Below are 14,513 nucleotides of genomic sequence, written 5' to 3'. Positions count from 1 at the left end.
TTCCTCATTCTCCAGTCTCCTCGTTGACCTTAACCTCCCATCTCAGAACAATTTGAAGAAAGGTGCACCTTGCCTTGAGAAAAGCTGCCTTCCGAGAAAAGAAATTTTCTGATAGGCTCCGACGTCCTTGCACTTTTAAGGTGGGAGATAAGGTATGGTTGTCAACTCGCAACATCAAGCTCCGACAACCTTCGGCTAGATTGGGACCCAAATTTATTGGACCATTCCTTATCATTAAGAAGGTCAACCCAGTTGCTTTTCGGCTACGCTTGCCGAGATCGCTCAAAATTGGCAATAATTTTCACTGTTCTTGTCACGATCCGGGTATCTGGACGCCATTTCTTACCCATCAGATGCCTCCTAAGGCTGGCTCAGCGCTCCAGGACCGGATCCCATCTGTTATCCTGATGTGTACATTCCTGTATCCTCTCCTGTCACTCTGGGACGCTGTCACAGTAAACGCCATATTACACCTGGCATGGCGTCTCCCGCGGCCTCCGCCGCCGTCCCTGAACTTCTGCATGCAGAGTGTCTGAGTGGCGATTACGTCAGCCGCGGCCTCCGCTGTGTCCGCGTGGTTGGATGTGCATCTGTCAGCCTGGCGCCTCCTGTCTCCGGTGGCCGGCGCCGCCATTACTGTTTTCATTACCACATGGATTACAAACCAAACTTCCCTCCAAGTGTCTGCATGGGCGCAGCCATCTTGGATTCTGTCAGCTGATCATTTCCTCCAATCTGTTGTCAGTATTGTTAATCTGCATAATTGCCTAGCCAATCCCTTCCTTGCTGCAGGTATAAATACACTGTGCCTGAGCAAGGAAGGCGTCAGTGCTTTGGTTGTCAAACCTAGTTCCTGTTTGTCTCTCTCCTGTGATTGTCTTCCAGGTTCCAGCTCCTGTCTCAAGACTTCCACCATAGAGACCCGCACCAGCATTCCACCTGCGGTGTAGCCTGACTCTCCAATCCATTGTGGATTCATCTGTTTCCAGCTACAACATTACCTGCTTCCAGCTCAGCTTCCAGCAGAGTACAGCTTCCCTTAAAGGGCCGGTGTCCTTTCTACACTTTACCACTCTCCACCGGTATTATTATTTCTCCGCTCTCAAGTTCTACATTTCAGTTCATAATTCATCGCTCCCAAGTTCATTTATTATTTAACTGGTTCCAGCCAGTATCCACTCCGTGCTAACAACAGTCTGGTTCCAGCCAGTATCCACAGCAGCTGTTTTATCTTCAGCAACCCAGCTTTTCCTGGAACACCAGCTGGCACAATCCTGGGTTATCTTCATTGCTACAGTCGGGCCTGGTAAGGACTTTCCATCTAGAAGATCATAAGAACTATCTCACACTACCAGTGCCCTGTGGCTCCTGCCATCCTGTAGTACCCAGGAACTGTATTTATTCTTTGCTGACTTTTACGTTTTTTTTTACTACTGCTGTGTTGCGGAGTTGTCATAATAAACATCATTGACTTTTATCCAAGTTGTCGTGGTCACGCCTTCGGGCAGTTATTATTCATGTTACTTACATGTCCAGGGGTCTGATACAACCTCCCAGGTTCCGGTACATCTCAGCCCCTACAACTGAGGCTGCCTCCCGTCAGCTCAGGCCCTCAGTTGTGACAGTAAGCACTGAACTAATGAATCCAGCCGGAGACCAGGATCAAGCGGCCAGGCCGATGCAAGAACTGGCAGCCCGACTAGAACATCAGGAGGCTGCACAGGGCCACATCATCCGCTGTCTCCAGGATCTCTCTACTCGGCTGGATGGGATTCAGACAACTCTCCGTGGATCAGGCGCGTCTGGTGCGTCAACCACAGTGACTCCAGCTATAACCCCACCCACCTTACCCATTTCTGCTCCACGTCTTCATCTTCCAACGCCAGCAAAATTTGACGGATCTCCAAGATTCTGCAGGGGATTTCTCAACCAGTGTGAGATTCAGTTTGAGCTACAACCTGGCAATTTTCCCAGTGACCGTACAAAAATTGCCTACATTATTTCTCTTCTCAGTGGCTCAGCCCTTGATTGGGCATCACCGTTATGGGAGAGGTCCGACACCCTGCTATCTTCCTACACTGCCTTCGTGTCAACATTCAGGCGCATCTTCGACGAGCCAGGCCGGGTAACCTCAGCTTCATCCGAGATTCTCCGTTTACGCCAGGGGTCACGTACTGTAGGACAATATCTGATACAGTTCCAGATCCTGGCATCCGAACTGGCATGGAACGACGAGGCCCTGTATGCTGCATTCTGGCATGGCTTATCTGAGCGTATAAAAGATGAGTTAGCTACCAGAGACTTACCTTCTAAGTTAGATGAGCTAATCTCACTCTGCACGAAAGTTGATTTACGTTTCAGAGAGAGAGCAACTGAGCGTGGAAGATCATCTGCTCCAAAATCTTCTGCTCCTCCTCCTCGTCAACTGTCACCATCTAAAGATGAGCCCATGCAACTTGGCCGTTCCCGTTTAACTCCTGCTGAGCGCCGAAGACGTCTCTCCGAGTTTCTCTGTCTCTATTGTGCAGCTCCGTCTCACACCATTAATGCCTGTCCCAAACGTCCGGGAAACTCCAAATCCTAGCTCGCCAAGGAGAGGGCCGGCTAGGAGTAATGATCTCCTCTCCATCTCCTCAAGATTGTAATCTCCCAGTCTCGCTTCAAGTTGCTCAACGTTATCGGAACGTCATTGCCCTCCTTGATTCCGGAGCAGCTGGGAACTTTATTACCGAAGCCTATGTTAAACGGTGGTCCCTACCCACCGAGAGACTTCCTTCGTCCATTTCTTTAACTGCCGTGGATGGCAGCAAAATTTTTGATGCAGTTATTTCTTTAAGGACTCTACCAGTTCGTCTGAGAGTGGGAGTTCTTCATTCCGAACTTATTTCTTTTTTAGTGATTCCAAGAGCCACACATCCTGTGGTCCTGGGCCTTCCATGGCTCCGTCTTCACAATCCTACAATTGATTGGACGACTACGCAAATCCTGGCATGGGGTTCCTCCTGTGCTGAGACATGTTTGTTTAAAGTATTGCCTGTCTGTTCTTCCTCCCCCAGGTCGTCTGATGTTCCACCTCCTCCATATCAAGATTTCACGGATGTGTTCAGTAAAGCTTCTGCTGATATCCTTCCTCCTCATAGAGAATGGGACTGTCCGATTGATCTCGTTCCAGGGAAGGTTCCACCTCGAGGCCGAACTTATCCGTTGTCTCTGCCTGAGACGCATTCTATGGAGGAATATATTAAAGAGAACCTAGCAAAGGGGTTTATTCGACCTTCTTCTTCTCCAGCCGGCGCAGGCTTCTTTTTTGTAAAAAAGAAAGATGGTGGTCTGCGGCCGTGCATCGACTACAGAGGTTTGAACGACATTACCATCAAGAACCGTTATCCTTTACCCCTGATTACTGAGCTCTTTGACAGAGTTAGCGGAGCTACCATCTTTACAAAGCTGGACTTGCGAGGTGCATACAATCTCATCCGGATCCGTGAGGGTGACGAGTGGAAGACCGCCTTTAACACCCGTGACGGACATTATGAGTACCTCGTCATGCCCTTCGGATTGAGCAATGCTCCAGCTGTCTTCCAGCATTTTGTCAATGAGATCTTCAGAGACATTCTATACCGTCATGTCGTGGTCTATCTAGACGATATCCTCATTTTTGCCAACGATTTAGAGGAACATCGTTTTTGGGTTAAAGAGGTTCTGTCCCGTCTCCGTGTCAATCATCTCTATTGCAAATTAGAAAAATGCGTCTTTGAAGTCAAGTCCATTCCGTTTCTAGGGTACATTGTGTCCGGTTCCGGACTAGAGATGGATCCTGAGAAACTACAAGCAATCCAAAATTGGCCGGTACCCTTAACCCTCAAAGGGGTCCAGAGGTTCTTAGGGTTCGCCAACTATTACCGAAAGTTTATACGAGACTTTTCCACCATTGTGGCGCCTATTACTGCTTTCACTAAGAAGGGTGCTAACCCGTCCAAGTGGTCTGAAGAAGCCATGCAAGCATTTCATCTTTTAAAACAAAGGTTCATCTCTGCGCCTGTTCTGAAACAGCCTGACATCGACTCTCCTTTCATCTTAGAGGTGGATGCCTCCTCCGTTGGAGTAGGAGCGGTGTTATCTCAGAGGGCTAAAGATGGCCATTTACACCCTTGCAGTTTCTTCTCCCGGAAGTTCTCCCCAGCTGAGCGCAACTATGCCATTGGCGACCAGGAGTTACTAGCCATCAAGCTCGCTCTAGAAGAGTGGAGGTATCTGTTGGAGGGAGCTTCTCATTCAATCACCATACTTACAGACCACAAGAACCTTTTATACCTGAAGGGCGCACAATGTCTCAACCCTCGTCAGGCCAGATGGGCACTTTTCTTTTCCAGGTTCGACTTTAAACTCCAGTTCTGTCCGGGCTCTCAGAATCGCAAGGCCGATGCCCTTTCCCGCTCATGGGAGCAAGAAAATGAGTCAGAGTCTTCAGACAAGCATCCTATTATAAATCCGTTGGCATTCTCCACGGTAGGGATGGACTCTACGCCCCCATCAGGGAAAAGTTTTGTGAAGCCGATGCTAAGGAAGAAGCTCATGCATTGGGCCCATGCTTCCCGTTCTGCCGGACATACAGGTATCCAAAAAACCCTGGAGTTTATCTCTAGGTCCTATTGGTGGCCAACTCTGAAAAAGGACGTCTTGGAGTTTATTGCATCTTGCCCAAAGTGTGCCCAACATAAAGTATCCCGCCAGTCGCCTGCGGGGCAACTGGTTCCACTATCCGTTCCCCGTCGACCATGGACCCACTTGTCGATGGATTTCATTACAGACTTACCCATGTGCAACAAGTTCAATACCATCTGGGTGGTAGTTGACCGGTTCACCAAGATGGCACACTTCATTCCTCTCACCGGTCTTCCGTCAGCTTCCAAGTTGGCTCAAGTATTCATACAAGAGATCTTCCGACTCCACGGTCTTCCTGAAGAAATTATCTCAGATCGAGGAGTTCAATTCACAGCCAAATTCTGGCGAAGTTTATGTCAAGTCCTCCAAGTCAAGCTAAAGTTTTCCACGGCTTACCATCCTCAGACCAATGGTCAAACCGAGAGGGTGAATCAGGACTTGGAGGCCTTCCTCCGCATCTATGTGTCCTCCTCTCAAGATGACTGGGTTCAATTACTTCCCTGGGCCGAGTTCTGTCATAACAACCAGTATCATTCTTCATCTGCTTCAACACCATTCTTCACTAACTTTGGATTCCACCCTAAAGTCCCTGAGTTCCAACCGCTTCCAGCAACTTCTGTTCCCGCAGTGGATATCACCTTGCATCAGTTTGCCAATATCTGGAAGAGCGTACGATCAGCTCTGCTCAAGGCATCGTTCAGGTACAAGAAGTTTGCGGATAAGAAGCGTCGAGCAGTTCCTGCTCTCAAGGTGGGTGATCGGGTATGGTTATCCACGAAGAATTTGAGGTTAAGAGTTCCCAGTATGAAGTTTGCACCTCGCTATATCGGTCCTTTCAAGATTGAACAAGTCATCAATCCTGTTGCTTACAGACTCCAGTTGCCTCCCTTCTTAAAAATACCCAGGACATTCCATGTTTCCCTGTTGAAACTGCTGATCTTGAATCGGTTTCATTCCTCACTTCCTCCAACTCCGAAAGTCCAAACTCAACGAGGCGTTGAGTATGAAGTGGCCAAGATCCTGGACTCACGTCACCGTTACGGTCAACTACAATATCTTATTGACTGGAAGGGTTATGGTCCTGAGGAACGTTCATGGACCAATGCTTCTGATGTCCATGCTCCTGCCTTGGTCCGGAGATTCCATTCCAAGTTTCCTCAAAAGCCAAAGAAGTGTCCTGGGGCCACTCCTAAAGGGGGGGGTGCTGTCACGATCCGGGTATCTGGACGCCATTTCTTACCCATCAGATGCCTCCTAAGGCTGGCTCAGCGCTCCAGGACCGGATCCCATCTGTTATCCTGATGTGTACATTCCTGTATCCTCTCCTGTCACTCTGGGACGCTGTCACAGTAAACGCCATATTACACCTGGCATGGCATCTCCCGCGGCCTCCGCCGCCGTCCCTGAACTTCTGCATGCAGAGTGTCTGAGTGGCGATTACGTCAGCCGCGGCCTCCGCTGTGTCCGCGTGGTTGGATGTGCATCTGTCAGCCTGGCGCCTCCTGTCTCCGGTGGCCGGCGCCGCCATTACTGTTTTCATTACCACATGGATTACAAACCAAACTTCCCTCCAAGTGTCTGCATGGGCGCAGCCATCTTGGATTCTGTCAGCTGATCATTTCCTCCAATCTGTTGTCAGTATTGTTAATCTGCATAATTGCCTAGCCAATCCCTTCCTTGCTGCAGGTATAAATACACTGTGCCTGAGCAAGGAAGGCGTCAGTGCTTTGGTTGTCAAACCTAGTTCCTGTTTGTCTCTCTCCTGTGATTGTCTTCCAGGTTCCAGGTCCTGTCTCAAGACTTCCACCATAGAGACCCGCACCAGCATTCCACCTGCGGTGTAGCCTGACTCTCCAATCCATTGTGGATTCATCTGTTTCCAGCTACAACATTACCTGCTTCCAGCTCAGCTTCCAGCAGAGTACAGCTTCCCTTAAAGGGCCGGTGTCCTTTCTACACTTTACCACTCTCCACCGGTATTATTATTTCTCCGCTCTCAAGTTCTACATTTCAGTTCATATTTTATCGCTCCCAAGTTCATTTATTATTTAACTGGTTCCAGCCAGTATCCACTCCGTGCTAACAACAGTCTGGTTCCAGCCAGTATCCACAGCAGCTGTTTTATCTTCAGCAACCCAGCTTTTCCTGGAACACCAGCTGGCACAATCCTGGGTTATCTTCATTGCTACAGTCGGGCCTGGTAAGGACTTTCCATCTAGAAGATCATAAGAACTATCTCACACTACCAGTGCCCTGTGGCTCCTGCCATCCTGTAGTACCCAGGAACTGTATTTATTCTTTGCTGACTTTTACGTTTTTTTTTACTACTGCTGTGTTGCGGAGTTGTCATAATAAACATCATTGACTTTTATCCAAGTTGTCGTGGTCACGCCTTCGGGCAGTTATTATTCATGTTACTTACATGTCCAGGGGTCTGATACAACCTCCCAGGTTCCGGTACATCTCAGCCCCTACAACTGAGGCTGCCTCCCGTCAGCTCAGGCCCTCAGTTGTGACAGTTCTCTTTTGAAACAGTATTTTTCTTCCAGGAGATTTACTCGGAGGACTTCCCAGGGTAGATCTCCGGTGGATGTTCAGGGGCAACAAGAGTTCTTGGTGGAGAAGGTTTTAGATTCTAAGCTCTCTCGGTGTCGGCTCTATTTTTTGGTCCACTGGAAAGGTTATGGCCCTGAAGAAAGATCTTGGGTGTTGGATAAAGATTTACATGCTCCCAAGCTGAAGAGGATTTTCTTTCAGGAGTTTCCTCAGAAACCTGGCTCTAGGGGTTCTTTAACCCCTCCTCAAGGGGGGGGATACTGTTAGGCGCGGCGGTCTTCGGCCATGCCCTGACTGAGCAGCGGTCACGGGCGCCGCGCCTCTCTCCTTCCCTGTCCCCCGCACGGCGCCTAGCAACGCCAGGACGCCGTGCGCACGATAGCCGCCGGGTCCCTGGCAACGCAGGACGCCGTGCGTGCAGGGCCGCCGGGTGCATAGCAACGGGGACGCCACAGGTGGACCGCGTTCCCCGTTGCTAAGAATAGTTAATTAGGTTGCTCGTGCAGCAGGGCAGCTGCACGGCAACTAGTAATTAGGGTCTGGGGGCTGGTCCTGCTGGCCCTCCTGTTATCGGCCAGCAGGGCCTTTTTTATGTGAGCCAGCACACTGCAGCCCCGCCGGTGATAGCTTCTTGTATGCTGTTCCTGCCTTGCAGAACTCTGTTCCTGTCAGCCGTGTTTGGTGGATCTTGCTCCCTGCCCTTTGGTACTTTGGAGGTCCGAAGCCGGTCCTGGGAATCCTTCTAGTCCTTGCGAACCTGTTTGTCATCTGGGGTTCTCGCCCGGTTTCGTGAGTAGCGGCTTCTGCCGCGTGTTGCGGCCTATGCCGCTTAGTGTTTACTTTACTGTGAATTGGTGTATTTGTGGAGGATTCCGCTTTCACTGTCCTCCCCGGAACTCGGCGGTGCCGTGTAGGGGAGTGGACAGTGGTTTCTTTGTAGTTCTTTGTCCTTTGGCGGCGTGCCGCACATACGTTTAGTTTTTAGGTAGTTTATAGCCCCTAGCGTGGTTGTTTCAGTTAGAGGTCCCCTTGTTATTACCCTGTCTCAGTTCACGCCTTGTCTCTCTTTAAGACCTGAGGGGGCATCGGAGTTGGGCAGACCTAATCCGCCCTTCAAACGCGGCTGCCATGGGCCCAAGAAACCATAGTCGTTCAGGCGTGAATTGATAACACGGGTAAGACAACGGAGGTAGGGTGCTAGGGGCTATTTCCTTCCCATTTCCCTATCCCAGCATTCCGTCTTGGTGCTCAGGACTCACTACATAAGATCTCCCCTGTCCTGAGCATCAGGATCGTAACACCAATGAGCACAGTGGCCTCCATCATCTGTAAATGGAAGAAGTGTGGAACCACCAGGACTCTTCCTAGAGCTGGCCGGCCATCTAAACTGAGAGATTGGGGGAGTAGGGCCCTAGTCAGGGAGGTGACCACAACCCGATGGTCACTCTATCAGAGCTACAGCATTCCTCTGTGGAGAGCGGAGAACCTTCCAGAAGGACAACCATCTCAGCAGCAATCCACCAATCAGGCCTGTATAGTAGAGTGGTCAGACGAAAGCCACTCCTCAGTAAAAAGCACATGGCAGCCTGCCTGGAGTTTGCCAAAATGCACCTAAAGGACTCTCAGACTATAAGAAACAAAATTCTCTGGTCTGATGAGACAAAGATTGAACTCTCTGGCGTGAATTCCAGTCGTCATGTTTGGAGGAAACCAGGCACCGCTCATCACCAGGCCAATACCATCCCTACAGTGAAGCATGGTGGTGGCAGCATCATACTACGGGGATGTTTTTCAGCGGCAGGAACTGGGAGACTAGTCAGGATAGAGGGAAAGATGAATGCAGCAATGTACAGAAACATCCTGGATGAAAACCTGCTCCAGAGCGCTCTCGACCTCAGACTGGGGCGACGGTTAATCTTTCAGCAGGACAACGACCCTAAGCACACAGCCAAGATATCAAAGACGTGGCTTCAGGACAACTCTGTGAATGTCCTTGAGTGGCCCAGCCAGAGCCCAGACATGAATCCGATTGAACATCTCTGGAGAGATCTGAAAAATGGCTGTGCACCGACGCTTCCCATCCAACCTGATGGAGCTTGAGAGGTGCTGCAAAGAGGAATGGGCAAAACTGGCCAAAGATAGGTGTGCCAAGATTGTGGCATAATATTCAAAAAGACTTGAGGCTGTAATTGCTGCCAAAGGTGCATCAACAAAGTATTGAGAAAAAGCTTGATGTACAAGTGATTTCTTATTTTTTTTTTGTTTTTTTTAATAAATTTGCAATAATCTCAAAAAAACTATTTTCACGTTGTCATTATGGGGTATTGGTGGTCATTCCGAGTTGTTCGCTCGCAAGCTGCTTTTAGCAGCTTTGCACACGCTAAGCCGCCGCCTACTGGGAGTGAATCTTAGCATAGTAAAATTGCGAACGAAAGATTAGCAGAATTGCGAATAGACACTTCTTAGCAGTTTCTGAGTAGCTCCACACTTACTCGGCAACTGCGATCAGTTCAGTCAGTTTTGTTCCTGGTTTGACGTCACAAACACACACAGCGTTCGCCCAGACACTCCCCCATTTCTTCAGACACTCCCGCGTTTTTCCCAGAAACGGTAGCGTTTTTTCACACACACCCATAAAACGGCCAGTTTCCGCCCAGAAACACCCACTTCCTGTCAATCACATTACGATCACCAGAACGAAGAAAAAACCTCGTAATGCCGTGAGTAAAATACCTAACTGCATAGCAAATTTACTTGGCGCAGTCGCAGTGCGAACATTGCGCATGCGCAATTAGCGGAAAATCGCTGCAATGCGAAGAAAATTACCGAGCGAACAACTCGGAATGAGGGCCATTGTGTGTAGAATTTTGAGGGGAAAAATTTAGAATTTATTCCACTTTGGAATAAGGCTGTTACATAACAAAATGTGGATAAAGTGTAGCGCTGGGAATATTTTGCGGATGCGCTGTATATCTGCCACACCAGCAGTGCACATGGGGGGTAATTCAGATCTGATCCCTGCTGTGCATTTTTGCACAGCGGGTGATCGGATCCTAACTGCGCATGCGTCTGAGCCGCAATGCGTGTCGGACAGCTACAACGGGCATCGCCAATCAGCGTCAAGATGGTGCAAAGGATCCATTCCCATGGGCGTTCGCAAGGTGATTGACAGGAAGAGGCCATTTTTGGGTGGCAACTGACTGTTTACAGGGAGTGTGCAGAAAAACGCAGGCTTGTCCAAGCGTTTTGAGGGAGGGTGTCTGATGTCCGCTCCGGCCCCGATCAGCAGGAATGAAACGCACTGGAAGAGTAAGTCCTGGGCTGTGCAGAGACTGCACAGACTGATTTTTAGCAGCTCTGCTAACACATAGCAACGCACACTTGCACAGTGAAAATACACTCCCACTGTAGGCGACGACTAGGATAAAAAAAAACGCATCCCAGCGATCAGATCTGAATTAGGCCCTAAGTTACTACATTGTGATGTGCTTCTTTTTTTGTTTTTTTATAAATGTACTTTTTTGGGACATTAATTGACACCTGATTTGTTTTACCTGTTCACATTTTTTAATTCTTGTGGAAGTAGACAGTTCCGTATTGTAAAGTAGCATCTCGGAGGAGCACTGGTTCCGAATTCTTTAGAAATGGTGTCTGTCTAAATGAAGATTATTCTACCCCAACCTTTTCCTTCTAAATCAGCCAATTGTGTATAGTCACTAGCCTAACCACCCCCCTTTCCCATGTCTTTCCAGCCTCATCCGGCCTGCATCTCATCTCTACAGCACCATATCAATGTCTCACCAGCACCATCCACCTACATCTCTATATTGCCACCCCCTCTGCGTTTCTACAACCACATACTCCCATGTCGAGCTCACCGCCCCTTCATCTCTACATCTCCAGAGCAGTGTCGGACTGGAGCATGAGGGGTTCACCAAGGAATGCAGTGGTAGGGGCCCATGATTAAGAGGTGTGGGCAGCCACCACAGATAGACTTAGCCAATCATTAAAGTGGAGATAGACTGCAAAGAACAGGCACCTTAACTTTGATTGGCGGGATGGCCAATTTGTATGAAACAAACCAGCAAGTTAATTCATGGTCCTGCTCCAGTACACCACCATGTATGTCCAGCTTGTGGCCCTTCTTTTTGTCCAGCACCAGCTTCTACCAGTGCTTCCTTTTACTGTCACAAGAGAAGAGGGAGCTGGTACCTCTATCATCTATTGGACAGAGCATGTTGGAAGCTCTGAGATTCCTCTGAAAGGAGAAGGAGTTGCTTGATTGCACTGGCAGCTTGCAGGGACTGTGGAGAGCTGCACGAAGGAGAAACTCATTCCACTTACAGACACAGGTGACAGAACGCATTTTCGCCCCATATTGGCTTACTTTATCTCCTGGAAGTCTGGGCTAATGTACCAAGCTCCAAAAAGCTTAGCCATACTGGGCGACTTTCAATTTTTTCCCTCTGGAAGAGTACTGACCACTGATGAGAGCAGAGCCGAACGCTTCTGGTCATTAGGTCCTGTTCCCTTGCAGCAAGATGTAGCAATTCATGGGTCTATGAAGAGGGGACTGGGCCTAAATGATGCTATTTTCATATAAGTGCATCATAATGGACCTGCCTCCTCCTCATGGATCTACAAAGCATGGCAGTATGCTCCCTGTCCTGCCCATTTCACTAGGAAGTGGGTAGGATGTGAGAGAGTCGCATACATATCTCCCAGATGTACCAGAAGAGTTTGTAAGTATGATCTTAGGTTTTTGGAACATGGCATTGGTAGCTAACGCCTTCTAAAGAGGGATCTCTTGATCCATCATTGGTGGGTTTCATGCTCTTCATTTCCCAGTGATCCAAAATGTTGCTACGCATGCGGGTCAGAAAGCAGCAATAAAATCCCTATCACTTTATTACGTAATCTCCACTGGAACAGGCTCTTATCAGAGTTATTGGCAGATAACTACCAGTTGGTAGGGGCATAGCTGATGTGAGCAAGGAGGTTAGTGACAGGCTTGGGCATATGCAAACCCTTTTATAGAGCAAAGTAAACAACATGTACCTGCAGTCTAATCAGTCTCACCTTTAAGTCTTGTGATTCAGACATGTATGCGATATTATTGTGACTAATGCACAATAACACAGGCATGTGATTTAATTGTAGAAGATAAGTCATGCACAATAACACTCAGTTAATAGACATTTCTGGAAAATTGATCCAGAGAAAAATCAGGAAAATTGGTCTGGTAATTGGGCCTGAGTCAGACCTGATCGCTGTCGTGCGAAATCACAAAGCGTCCAATTAAAGAAATTACTGCGCATGCGTATGCACCACAATGCGCAGGCGTGATGCTAAACAGCGACAGGATGGTGCGAAAGTTTAGATCGCAAGGACTTTGCAAGAAGGTGATTGACAGGAAGAGGACGTTTGGAGGTGGTAACGGGCCATTTTCTGGGAGTGTCAGGAAAAACACAGGCGTTCCCAATCGTTTTCCTGGAGGGTGTGTGACGTCAGCTCCGGACCGATCATCCTGTTTGTATCGCACTGTAGGAGTGAGTACTGGGCTACACACAGACTGCACAGTGTGGAAAAATCATTAGATGGTGAGTGAGCTGCGAACGGATTTGCAGATGTCCGCTCCCTGCTGAAGTTGTCTCACAGCGTACACATGCATTCGTACATTTGCACGGGGCGGATTTTCACTCTCACTGGGCGGCGACTATCTGATTGCAGACCCCTGCAAATTTGCAGCACAGCGATCAGGTCTGAATTAGGCCCATAGCTGTGTAAAACAATTCTAATACAAGTTAAAGTAGATGCCATCTTTGGACACCGTTTGAACTCAGTCACAGTTATCATCCCTGTAGCAGATATTAAAGAGGGCCTTCTACATACCGTATATACTCGAGTATAAGCCGACTTTTTCAGCATGTTTTTTTGTGCTGAAAATGCCCCCTCGGCTTATACTCGAGTCAGTGGAAGGAGGGACATGGAGGGCTCAGCGCGCGGCTCTCCTGTGTCCCTCCTGCGTCTCCGGCTCCGGCTGCGTGTGTGTGTGTTAAATGAATTGCCCGTTCGTGAGCTCTGATTGGCTCACGAACCGGCACTTCATTTAACAAACACACGCCGCCGGAGACGGAGACGCAGGAGGGACACAGGAGAGCCGCGCGCTGTGCCCTCCATGTCCCTCCTTCAGAAGACAACGCGGGAGTGATGGAGGGTAAGTACCCTTCCTGGCACTGTGGGGCATATCTGGCAGCATGAGGGCACATCTGGCACTGTGGGGCATATCTGGCAGCATGAGGGCACATCTGGCACTGTGGGGCATATCTGGCAGCATGAGGGCACATCTGGCACTGTGGGGCATATCTGGCAGCATGAGGGCATATCTGGCAACGTGGGGCATATCTGGCAGCATGAGGGCATATCTGGCACTGTGGGGCATATCTGGCAGCATGAGGGCACATCTGGCATATCTGGCAGCATGAGGGCATATCTGGCACATCTGGCACTGTGGGGCATATCTGGCAGCATGAGGGCATATCTGGCACTGTGGGGCATATCTGGCAGCATGAGGGCATATCTGGCACTGTGGGGCATATCTGGCAGCATGAGGGCATATCTGGCACTGTGGGGCATATCTGGCAATATGAGGGCATATCTGGCAGTATGAGGGCTGTGTACGGCTAGAGCTGCATTTCCCACCCTAGGCTTATACTCGAGTCAATGAGTTTTCCCAGGTTTTTGTGGTAAAATTAGGTGCCTCGGCTTATATTCGGGTCGACTTATACTCGAGTATATAGTATACGGTAATTCATGTCATCACTTTTAATTTTTCCTACCAGATACAGGAGGACTAGAGGCATGAAGAACTACCACACACATCTCGCTGGTGCAGTTTGTATCTGTGTGAAGTAAAGCAGAGGGTGGAGTCAGTGGTTACAGCAAAACAGCAGGTTAGAAAAGTTGAGGAAAGTTTGGTGTTGACAGTGAGGAAGATTTGGGAGGAGATGATAAGCTCTGTTTTGGCTATGTAAAGGTTTACGTAGCACGGAGACATCCATGTGGATGTTATGTAATTATAGAATTACCAAAGTCCGGTCTGATAGAATTTTATGTATTTTTTATGCTATCTTAAATGTCTCACATTTACTTATAAGTTACATTTGTAACTGATAATTAGTCATTACATGAATAGTGGCTTTTCTAAGGCCTCTTAAATAATTCTACTTAAAATTAGTGATGAGCGGGTTCGGATCCTCGGGATCCGAACCCCCCCGAACTTCACCCATTTT

Source organism: Pseudophryne corroboree, chromosome 2 (assembly GCF_028390025.1).
Source record: "Pseudophryne corroboree isolate aPseCor3 chromosome 2, aPseCor3.hap2, whole genome shotgun sequence".
In the NCBI taxonomy this organism is placed as follows: domain Eukaryota; kingdom Metazoa; phylum Chordata; class Amphibia; order Anura; family Myobatrachidae; genus Pseudophryne; species Pseudophryne corroboree.
Note: the sequence above shows the minus strand (reverse complement) of the source record.